At 41.8% G+C, this 12,533-nt stretch overlaps 1 protein-coding gene across 16 annotated transcripts in view; it reads left to right on the forward strand.

Moving 5' to 3' along the window:
• DGKH (diacylglycerol kinase eta) overlaps window positions 1–12,533 on the forward strand; it is a 272,588-nt gene that overhangs the window by 168,397 nt on the left and 91,658 nt on the right. The window contains exon 1 of one of the 16 annotated variants that reach the window (XM_065581194.1): window positions 11,281–11,595. The exons of 14 other annotated variants lie outside the window; for them this stretch is intronic. The gene's annotated coding sequence lies outside the window, so the exon portion shown is untranslated. Of the gene's footprint in view, window positions 1–11,280; window positions 11,596–12,533 lie in introns of those variants that run through there. One more of the 16 variants, XM_065581193.1, reaches the window with a different exon arrangement.

Raw genomic sequence — 12,533 nt, forward strand, 5'->3', positions numbered from 1 at the left:
GGCAGGCAGCAGTGTGCACTCAAAATCTGCTTGCGTGCCGTGTTTGGCACGCGTGCTGTAGGTTGCCGATCCCTGTTATAAAAGCTGGTGTATGTCCACTTTCCTTTGTAGAAGTGGCAAACTTAATGAACTTACACTTGTCAGGCTTCTGACTAGTGCAAGACTAGTGCAAGATGGTACAGGTTTGGGATGCAAGGCTGGGAAGCTTGGGAGAATTGGCTGGAGCTTCTCTATTTAGTTCATTCATGGTTCATGAGAAGCATGTAACTCAGTTAGGTGTGTCCCTGCCTGTGGATGTCTGTATAAGTACAGTGCCTGACAAAGGTTTGTGGCTTAGCAACAGCGTCACTGTGTGAGAGGGCGCCCAGGTTGGTGGGACAGAGGGCTTAGTGGTCCTACAGTTCAGGTTGCACCCTGGGAACACCTGTCACAATGTCCCAATTCAAATGCAGTATTGCCTACCCGAAAAATACAAGAAATATGAGTCAGACTTCAAAAAATCGAGATGCTTTTAAAAAATGGAACCATGTTTTGTGCTCTCTTTAGATTTTCTTAACCCCCCTCCCCCCTCGTCTGCCCTCATCCCCTTCTAATATGTGTTAAAATTATGATGTTACCATCACTCACAAATTTATCATGAGTAATGCAATTTGGGGCTCTCATTGGAGGACCCAGCTGAGGTCAGGGCAACATTGTGCTGCTGTAAAAATGCATAGTATGACAGACTGACGAAATCCTGCAATATCCTAGGCAAACCTTATGGGATTAAGTTAAACCTTATTGAATTAGGTTTAATACCTTTGGTGTCCATTGTATTAAAAATGCAGTTGTGCATTGTGGAATTATATGTTACTCCTGTAGGAGGAGAGGGATGCTAATGTAATTTTTTTGGTTATTAGCTCCTTTGAAGCCACCCCGTGGAGAGGTTCACTTATAATAGTTCAAACTGGGTTCTCCAGGCAGACTAAAAGAATTTTTGGATGAATAGCTGGATAAGGGCTGGAACGGACCTCGAGAAGTCATCAGGTCCAGCCCCCTGCACTGAGACAGGACCAGCTAAACCTAGACTATCCCTGACAGGTGTTTGTCCAATCTGTTCTTAAAAACCTCCAATGACGGGGATCCCACATCCTCCCTTAGAAGCATGTCCCACAGCTTAACTACCCTTATAGTCAGAAAGTTTTTCCTAATATCAAACCTAAATCTCCCTTGATGCAAATTAAGCCCGTTACTTCTTGTCCTACCTTAAGTGATAATGGAGAACAGTTGATCATTATCCTCTTTATAACACAAGTGGTCCCTCAAGAAATTGGTCCTCCTGTGCATCTGTTGCAGATGGTGTTTCCTGTAGGTAGACCTTTTTGTGACATGTCACATTAACCAATGCCAGTGGTTCTGCTCCAGAGGAGATGTGAGTCTGGGATCCCTCTTGGATGCCTTTCTTATCACTTGGGCTCCTGATTGACGTACGCCTTTCCACAGGCATCCAGGGTTTTGAAGAAACTGAAGCAGGACACAGGTCAGGTCATCATGATATCCCCACTATCAGCCAGGCAGTTTTGTTACTCAGACCTTGTGAACATATCAATATGGCAACCCATCTTGCAGAACTATGGCCAGATCCTGCACCTGGATTCATCATCCCTGCAGCTGATAGAGCCTGGATGCTGGCTTGCTGATGTTTATAGAAAGAATTGCTATGCTGCAGTTCAATTCATCTTGCTTCAAAGCAGGAAACCCTCAACCAGACTGACATACAGTGCCAAACGTTGAAGGTTTTCTGTCTAGCCAGCGCAGCATCAGCCTTTGCTGGTAGCAGCCTTGATTCCAGTTAAACTGGACTATTTACTTCATCTGAAACAATCAGGTCTGTCCCTTAGCTTAATACAGGTACACTTGACAGCAATTTCTGCAAACTGTCCTCTTATACAAGAGGCTACACTGACTTCCTGTAGTGGCAAGATTCCTCAAAGGGCTCACATGTTTTCTCACCCTTCTAGGAACCCCTTGCATTCTGGGACTTTAACTTAATGTGAGCTGGACTGAGCCACTGGCTATCTGTTCTGTGTACCACCTGTTGATGAAGACAGTCTTTTTAGAGGCCATCACATCAGGTGTGACGACAACCAGGCCCTCCTGGTACTCCCCTTTACATTAGCTTTCACAAGGACAGAGTCACTTTCATGCCTCATTTGAAGTTTCTGTCTAGGGTGGTTTCCGACTTCCACTTCAATCAGTCTGTTCACCTCCCAGTTTCCTTCCCTAAACCTCATTCTACCCCAGGTGAATTGAAACTTCACACATTGGATGCCACAAAAACATTGCCATTTTATTTGGCTAGGGCCAAGCCATTCACATGCACACCTAGTCTCTTTTGTGGCATTTGATGAAAGGGTTAAGAAGCAATCCGTATCATCCCAGAGCTTAAGTGGGTCTTGGACTTTGTCAGGACTTGTTACATTTTGGTTAAGAAAGATCCACTTGGACAGGTTAAAGCTCATTCCACTAGGGCTCAGGCAGCCTCTGTGACCTCCTTAGGTAACATCCCCATACTGGATATATGTAGAGTAGCAACATGGAGTTTGATTCACAACTTCAATTTACCACTGATTGTTTGCTGGCAGAAGTTTCCAGGGTGGTTTTGATAGCGCTATTGTACAGTCACTCCTCAACTGGGCATCTGCTACAGCTGGGTGGGAAATGGCTTTCTTGTCCTGCAAGAATTTTCAAGATTTCAAAATTTTTCTCATCCCAAATTGGGACAAAAAAATTCAACTCAAACTTTTGCACACCCCTCTCCCTCCCACACACACACAAAGGGATTGGGTCAATCAAAATTATTTGTTTTAATAATTTCAAAATGTTTTGTTTTCAATTTGACCTTTTACATTTAAAAACCCCTTTTTAAATCTTTAATAAACTTAAATTTCAAAATGTAATTTCGAACTGAGAAGGAAACTTTTTGGTAAGAAAATTTCAAAACAGGACATTTTAACAATCTCAAAACTTTTTTTCAATATTTTTTCAAAATGGGAAATTTATACTTATGACTCAGTCTTCAAGGTCATTCAGCAAGTTAGTGAACCCAAAAGTCCTCATTTTCAGATCACCTGTTCTAACCATTAGGCTTCCTGCTTCTCAGTTGGGAAACTTTACCCTAGAGTGGAGAAACAGAGATACCGTTTATTGTAATAGCATTTCCAGTGCCTACTTTTGGCTTTTAATATGTTCCAAGTATTTTTTCCCTGAATTATTGTACCCTAATAGAATGAAAAAATCAGTGGGATGTTTCTGTGCTTTTGTGACTAGCATGGATACAATTGTTGCTTTTATGTATCCAATACTGTATGCAAACTCTGTACAATGATTTACTTCTACAAATCCAAAAGGGCTGTGTGACTAACTGGAAAAATGTCTGTATTACTTTTTTATTATGATGATTCTGTTTCCCCCTTCAATTTGGTATTGTTACCTGCCTGAGTGCATAGAGTTAAATCAAAGGAGGCTGTAGAGGGGGATTATCTTATCAAGGAACCCAGGAAAGGTAAAACAATGACCTAGGTAAGACACATTCCTTCAAACAATAGGAAAGTTTATAGATGTGAAGAGGATTCTTCAGCTGAGACTGTGGCAACAGGGCTGTTTGCCAAGGCTGAGAATCTGGAGATCAAAAACATTGATCTGTTAAAGACAGAGAGGGGGGATTTGGTCAGAGGTTGGGCAGAAAGTGTCAGTGAAAAGGCTGACAGGGTGGCTGAGAAACCAAGACAGAGACAGTGGCGGATTAGCCAGTGGACCTCAGGGGCCCCAGCCAACTGCAGGGACCTGGAAAAAATCGGCTGATGGAGGCAGAAGCCTGAAGCCTAGGCCGCCTGGCAGATGGGCGGGGGAAGACCCCACATCCCAACCCCGATATGCGGCAGCAGCCGTGGGACGGGGGAAGCTCCCCCAGCAGCTCCTGTCCTTGGTAGTAGTTGTGGGATGGGGAAAGCCCTCTCCCCTCCCTCCCGCCCCCGCAGCATCCATCCCCTTCCCTGACAGAAGCTATGGAGTGGCAGGACAAGCTCCAGCACCCTTCCGTCCCCGGCAGAAGCATGGGGGGTGGTAGGGGAAGTCCCAGCACCCAGACCCCTGCTGCAGCCCTGGGACGGGAGAAGCTCTCACTCCCCAATGTGGCCCCGGGGCCATAGTGCAGGGACAGAGTTTCTCTGGTCTTGGGGCTGCAGTGGGGAGGGGGCAAAAAGGAGCAAATGGGGTTGTGGGCCTGCAGTGGGGGGAGAATTGGGGGGGACCCTGGGTGGAACAGGGATGGGCCCCGGGGAAGGGCAGAAAGGGGTGAGGCTGCGAGCAAGGCCACAGGCAGAAGGGATGGAACGGGGGTGGGGGCCACAGGCAGATGGGGTGGGGGGGCCCCCACTTACTCTGGCTCAGGGCCCCAGGAAACCTTAATCCACCTCTGCAGAGAGGAACCTGGGTGCAAGCAGTGTCTGCTGTTTCTCCCCACTCAAAGATGGGGAATAAGCCAGATCCGCCTGAGCTACAGATGAAAAGGCTAAGCTTAGCTAAGGAAATGTGTGTGTGTGTGTGTGTGTGTGTGTAGGACTCTTTAGTTATTTAAAATCTGTGTTTCTAAGTGCTGTGTACCTTCTGGGCAAAATAAATCATGGCTTTGTTTTGAAGAAGCTGTTTCTGTATTGCTGCAAACATATGCCATAACAGCCTTCCAAAGTGAAATCCTGGCAGGGTCCAGTCCCTGTTGGACCTGCTAACTAAATCACAGTTGGTAACCAGGGGGCTGTAATCCAGGTCCTGATCTGAGGATGGACAAATTGTAGAATTTCATTTCAGGACAATTCCAGAATACATAAAGGCTTAAGGCCTCATGCCTGTAGAGGATGCACTCAAAGAGATTCCCAAGAAAGGACAGTGTGCAGCTAGTCCGGTAACAGGGAGCTGAATGATGAATATGTGTTTTCTCCATCTGCCTAGTACAAATAGAAAATATTAAATATAATGGTAACACTTTAAGCATCAATTTAATAATGGACTGCAGCTAAATTAGAGTGATAACTATGACAGCCATATAAATAACAAACAGGCTAATTGTGATCAGTGTGCTACAGTGAATACTAAACAAATTTAAGATTGGCCATGTCAAGTGATAGTAGTGTAATGCCTGCGAGTAGTAATTTAAAGCACTGTAAAGTTTTTCAGTGTAAATATAATGTTCCCGGAAGTTGAGTGTTTTGCCATGACTACTGTCTCCCCCTGTGAGCTGTTTACACTGTTATTTTTCTTAATTAGCATATTCTGTGTTTGTGCTTTCTGAATTGGTTTTTCACTTTGCCTATGATTGATGATGATATCAGTCAGCGCTGCTGATATACCTGTTTCAAAACAATGATGGCAGTTCCTAATGGTGGTATTAGGGTCACTATAAGACAGGATATGCTGAGACAATAAAAATTAGTTGTGAGTATGATTACAGCAAGGAGGGAAGCTGCAAAGCAGATTCAAAATTCCAGAAGACCTGCAAATGAGTCAGCATTCTCATTGCAATATTGACAATACAATTACAATATCACATATTGTATTTTGTGGAACTGCATAAATATTCTAGGCAGTGTTTTACATAAAAGGAGTTGGAATAGGGGCAGGGAGGGGGTGGAGTTGGGGTGGGGACTTTGGGGAAGGGGTTGGAATGGGGGCGGGGAAGGGGTGGCGTAAGGATGGGGCCTCATGGAAGGGGTGGAGTGAGGGTGGGGCTGGGGGCAGTGGGGATGGTGGCTTTTGTACCTTTATATGAAAATGTGTCAGTGATGCGGCCCTCAGGCCAATGTACTAGTCCTCATGTGGCCCTTGTGGTGATTTGAGTTTGAGTTTGACCTAAATGTATACTTTGCCTCAGTTTTCAATAAGGGTAATGAGGAGTTTAGGGGTAGTGGCAGGAATGGAAATGAGGATATGCAAGTAGAAATTATCACATCGAGGTGGAAGTCAAACTCAAACAGCTTCATGGGACCAAATTGGGGTATCTGGATAATCTCCATCCAAGAATACTAAAGGAACTCTCGTATGAAATTGCAAGTCCATTAGCAAGGATTTTTAATGAATACAATAAGTCGGGGGTTGTACCCTATTACTGGAGAATTGCTAATATAATACCCAATTTTAAGAAAGGAGAAAAAGTGATCCAGGAAACAACAGGCCTGTTCGATCTCAATCATATTGAGGTCTTGAAAGAAATTTTTAAAGAGAAAGTTGTTAAGGACCTAGAGGTCAACAGGATTTGGGATAAAATATAACATGGTTTTATAAAACTGGATCATGCCAGACGAACCTGATCTTTTTCTCTGAGAAGATTTTTTAGACAAAGGAAATGCAGTAGATTTCAGTAAGGCTTTTGATACAGTTCCACACTGGAAATTATTAGTTAAATTGGAGAAGATGTGGATTAATATGAAATATGGGTAAGGAACTGGTAAAAGGGGCGATTACAACAGGTTATACTGAAAATGGAACTATCAGGCTGGAGGGAGGTTACTAGTGGAGTTTCTCAAGGATTGGTTTTAGGACCAATCTCATTTAACATTTTCATTACTGACCTGGGCACAAAAAGTGGTAGTGTGCTAACAAAATTTGTGGATGAGACAAAGTTGGGAGGTATTTCCAATATGAAGAGGACCGGAATATCATTCAGGAAGATCTGGACAATCTTGAAAACTGGAGTAATAGAAATGGGATGAAATTTAATAGTGCAAAGTGGAAAGCCATGAATTTAGGGACTAACATCAAGAACATAAGAATGGTCATACTGGGTCGGACCAAAGTCCATCTAGCCCAGTATCCTGTCTTCTGACAGTGGCCAATGCCAGATGCCCCAGAGCGAATGAACAGAACAAGTAATCATCAAGTGATCCATCCCCTGTTGCCCATTCCCAGGTTCTGGCAAACAGATGCTAGGGACACCATCCCTGCCCATCCTGGCTAATAGCCATTGATGGACCTATCCTCCATGAATTTATCTAGTTCTTTTTGAACCCTGTTATAGTCTTGGACTTCACAACTTCCTCTGGCAAAGAGTTCCAGAGACTGACTGACTGCATTGTGTGAAAAAATATTTCCTTTTGTTTGTTTTTAATCTGCTGCCTATTAATTTCATTTGGTGATCCCTAGTCCTTGTATTATGAGAAGGAGTAAATAACACTTCCTTATTTACTCACTCCACACCAGTCATGATTTTATAGACCTCAATCATATTCCCCCTTAGTCATCTCTTTTCCAAGCTGAAAAGTCCCAGTCTTATTAATCACTCCTCATAAGGAAGCTGTTCCATACCCCTAATCATTTTTGTTGCCCTTTTCTGAACCTTTTCCAAGTCCAATATATCTTTTTTGAGAAGGGGCGACCACAGGTACATGCAGAATTCAAGATGTGGGCATACCACGGATTTATATAGAGGCAATATGATATTTTCTATCCCTTTCTTAATGATTCCCAGCATTCTGTTTGCTTTTTTGACTGCCACTGCATATTGAGTGGATGTTTTCAGAGAACTATCCACAATGAATCCAAGATCTCTTTCTTGAGTGGTAATAGGTAATTTAGACCCCCATCATTTTATATGTATAGGTGGGATTATGTTTCCCAATGTGCATTACTTTGCATTTATCAACATTGAATTTCATCTGCCATTTTGTTGCCCGGTCACCCAGTTTTGAGAGATCCTTTTGTAGCTCTTTGCAGTCGGCTTGGGACTTAACTATCTTGAGTAGTTTTGTATCATCTGCAAATTTTGCCACCTAACTGTTTACCCCTTTTTCCAGCCAATGTGATGGGGCCATGAAAAAGACTAGCGTCTAAGAAAGATGAGTTCAAACTGGAACAGGTGCAGAGAAGGGCTACAAGAATGATCAGAGCAATGGAGAAAAGACTCAAAGAGCTTGACTTGTTTAGCCTAACCAAGTGAAGGCTGAGGGGAAATGTGATTCCTCTCTATATGTACATCAAAGGGATAAAAAACGGAGGGAGAGGAGTTATTTAAGTTGAGTGCTAATGCTGACACATGAATAAATGGATATAAACTGGCCATCAATAATTTTAGGCTTGAAATTAGACGAATGGTTCTAATCAACAGAGGAGTGAAGTTCTGGAACAGTTGTCTAAGGGAAGCAGTGGGGGCAAAAAACCTAACTAGCTTCAAGACTGAGCTTGATAAGTTTATGGAGGGGATGGTATGGTGAGACTACAGTGGAGTGTAGCAAATATCCCCAGTGGCTGGAGATGGGACACTAGATGGGGTGGACTCTGAATTATTACAGAGAATTCTTTCCCAGGTATCTGGCTGGTTGGTCTTGCTGACATGCTCAGTGTCCAACTGATCACCATATTTAGAGTCGGGAAGGAATTTCCCCCCTGCTCAGATAGGCAGAGACCCTGTGGGCTTTTGCCTTCCTCTGCAGCATGATGCACGGGTCACTTGCTGTTTTAAACTAGTGTAAATATTGGAATCTCAACACTGGTTCTCCACTTGTGAAGTAACTCCCTGCTCTCCATGTGTCAGTATATAATGCCTGCATCTAACTTTCACTCTATGCATCCGAAGAAGTGAGGTTTTTACTCACGAAAGCTTATGCCCAAATAAATCTGTTGGTCTTTAAGGTGCCACCAGACTCCTTGTTGTTTTTGTAGATACAGACTAACACGGCTACCCCCTGATATTGGAATCTCTGTAACTTGAAGTCTTTAAATCATGATTTGAGGACTTCAGTAATACAGCCAGAGATTATGGGTCTATTATAGGAGTGGGTGGGCAAGGTTCTGTGGTCGGCAATGTGCAAGTCAGACTAGATGATCATGATGGCTCCTTTCGGCTTTAAAGTCTATGAGTCTCTCTCTCCTCCTATGGAGGCTGTTCCATATCCCTAATCATTTCTGTTGCCATTTTTCGTACCTTTTCTCTTCCAATTTCAGGGAGACGAGAAAAAACATACAAATACAAATTGGGTAGGGATGCCCATCTGTGGAGTAAGAATTGAGTAACAATAGAAAGGAAACTAAATATGATGTTGGAGTGCAATACCATTGGAAAAAAGCCATTGATGAGATAATGTATTTGTATGTATACATTATATATATGTTCGTGGATAGCAGATGTGGTTGGGAGGATCTTGTAGGAGGTTTCTTCTGCCTGTTTCAAACTCTTTAGGCCTGATTGGATAGCCCTAATATTTTACTGAAATTGTTTTTATGTGAATTTTGTGTTGCTTCATGAAAACCTGTGATATTTGTAGTGAATGAATCATGTCCTAACAAGACTAAAATGGGGCATTCTTGATTTTTGTGGTTCCCAAAAAGATAGGAAAAGGATTTTTTATACTATGGGTAAAAGTTACACCAGAGTAATGAAATCTAACAAAGGATTAACACACTATTTAAGCCCCACTTAAGCCTTCTGTTTAAGAGCTTAGGAGGTATGGAGAACCATGGGTGGGTCATCTGTGCTGGGATACATTTTAACCATGTATGTTTCAACAAATTCTTAAGTTGCTTACTTTGAATTAGAAACCCGCAGACATTTACAGTGTGCACACTCACAAAGTAAGAGACTTTTTAAGTGTAAGCACCGTATGCTAATTTTACGTATTTAGCCATGGGACCATGTGACATTACTCATGACATGCCTACATGGGGACATTCAGGAAGATTAAGCCAAATTAACTAGAGGTGTGAATTTAGAGTGCATTATTTTAAAGCACATTTAACAGCTGTGTAGATGCTCTCCTTCAGAAGTAAAATGGCTCTAGTTCACTTTAAAGTTAACTAAGAGCACTTTATTTCTGAATTAAAGCATCCACACGGTGGTTTAATGCACTTTAAATTCAGTCAAATGTAGTTGATTCAGCTTACCTTTTGTGAATATTCCCATATAGAGGGGTCTTCAGCGTAGGCGCTGACTCCGTGAGTGCTCTGGGGCTGGAGCACCCACGGGGAAAAATTAGTGGGTGCTCTGCACCCACCGGCAGTCAAGCTCCCCTCCTCTTCCCCCCTTCTCCCTCCCCCCCGAGCGCGTCGCGTCCCCACTCCTCTGCCTACTTCCCAGCGCTTAGGACTTTCCAGGAGGGAGGGGGGAGGAGCGGGGATGCGACCCACTCAGGGGAGGAGGCGGGGCAGGGGTGGGGACTTTGGGGAAGGGGTGGTATGGGGGCGGTGCAGGGGTGGGGCCAGGGGCAGGGTCGAGCACCCACCGGGAACAGTGGAAGTCGGCGCCTATAGCCTTCAGTGTAAATGGAGAAGAGAAGGATGGCCTATTGTATGGTACATAAGATCATTCTCAACTTAGGAAACCCCTTAAGGATAGAGAGAACCTGAATTCATAGCTTCATTGCTTCTCTTGGTTGGAGGTCAGAAACTTAATGTTATTCCAGCATAGGTATTTTTATTTCATATAACATCAGGTTGTCTTTTTGTTTTGTATTCTGGCTCCCTTACAATAACCAGACTGGCTGTTCCTTGAAGCTTGTTGTTGGAAGTGTGTGAAGCAGAAAGAATATAAGTAGATTAGTCTTCATAGCCTTTTACGTCCTGTATCTACAAATATGTGGGGCTCTTCCAACTTTCCAGTGTGTTTATTTTAATAGCTCTAATAATAATTTATCTAACATTCATATGTAGCCATCAATCGTATAACTTAATGACTCTGCTACAGCCTGCTGTAAGTTATATGAACAAATATTAAATAAAACCAGTATTGCTATAGGAATATCTGGGATGGTTATACGTGAGTTATTTTGGCAAAGAGACTTTTCGACTTTTTCACTTAAGGGATTCTATGTGAATGATATTACTAAAGATAAGACATCAGTGATATATGTATTTGATCTGTGTTTTTTTGGAAAGATTATCAAGAGTTTTTCAAGAAGAACTTTAAGGAGCAAAGGTAGTTAAATGTATTTTTGCATTAAATGTGTTTCACTACACTTTCTGTTGGTAGTCAGAAGGAAGGAATTGACATGAAATGCTCTGACCTAGCTGTGTGACTAAGGCAGCCTTGTCCTTCCTTTAAAGCTATAAATGCATATCTTTATTATGATATCATACAGTATATTGGAAAATAAAGACTGGCGGAAGTATTTGTTCATATAATATCTATGAGTTCGATGAAGCCTGGTGCTTGTTATTGGAACCAGGGTTATATTATGGTTTAATGGCTTCTTTGTGCTTCATTTGATGAGCTGTCAGAAAAACATTTTGAAGTAATAAAGCATCCATTTGGCTCCTAACTAATGAGAGAAGCATTGCTCTTTGCATTAACTGTTATTCAGGAAGAGAAGTGGACAGATGTTAATAAGTCTTATCAAAAAAAGGGTGGGGAAGACTGAAGGAAATAGAAAACAGAGTGGAGTCCTTCAGTTTCATGTGCAGCTTGTACATTAAAAAAAAAAAAAAGCTCAAAGGTTTGTGCTGCCCTTCCATGTGACTTGTAGTCTGCTGTATTTCAGTTAGGTTGCTTGTCAGATATATTAAAGTGCAGTTCAGTTTAATGAAGAACTGCATAGCACAAACCAGGAGCAGAGGCTATCTCGTGGTCACCGGGTGAGTAAAAACAGTTGTAAATAATTACTTACTAATACTGTATGTATTGTAAATGTTACAAGAACCTTATAACACCATGAGAGAAAATTAACAGTTTTCCTGTGGTTTATGCTGTTACTTTACTTAGATAATTTCCAAATGTAGGCAATATGAACAATGAAATACATGTTCAGACTGAACAAGATTTTCGCTTTAGTTTTTAATTTTTGCAGAAGAAGCAAATGACTCTTCCTTTGATTACTTAGATTTTTATTTTAGATTCCTTCGTTGTTCTCAAAGCAACTACAATATCTATTTTAGTGCGGTGCTCAAAATAATTTCTGTGGGAGTTGGCTGATAGTTTTTGGTGCCTTACTGTTATTTTTAATTGTTTATCTACTAGTGGGGAAAGAAAAAAACACCTTTACTCTGAATCTCCAAGATTCAGCAGTCTTCAGATTTCAAGATGAATACAGTGTCTAAGATCTAAATCCAGACTACTGAACCCCGCACAACATCAACCTGTTCCAAGAGTGCACCGAAGCACTGCATAGGCACCATTGCATAGGGTTTGAGCTGTTTGTTTTTTGCTCTGTGTCTTTTGATTATACAGCTTGTGTAGGTGTATTCCTATATTAACTCATAAATCAAGTTTTTATATTTGATTACAACAATTATGTAAATACAATGTCATCACCAATGTAGGAATGAGAAATGCGCAGAATGTTTATGAATCTTCGGCTTTTGTTTATCAGTATGATTTGTCTTCGTCTACAGTAATTATAGACTTTGCAGTTGCTATAATGTTGTTATGAAACAGAACTGACATCTGTTTAAAATAATTTATGGAAAGATTTATTAGCCATTTTAGAGCTTTGCAGGGAGTTTTACATTTACATATGGATAAAGAGCTGAAAAAGAGACATAAATAATAATTTTTTTTAAAGCCCATATGAAAG

The sequence above is a fragment of the Chrysemys picta genome, chromosome 1, assembly GCF_011386835.1.
Source record: "Chrysemys picta bellii isolate R12L10 chromosome 1, ASM1138683v2, whole genome shotgun sequence".
NCBI classification, from domain to species: Eukaryota; Metazoa; Chordata; order Testudines; family Emydidae; genus Chrysemys; species Chrysemys picta.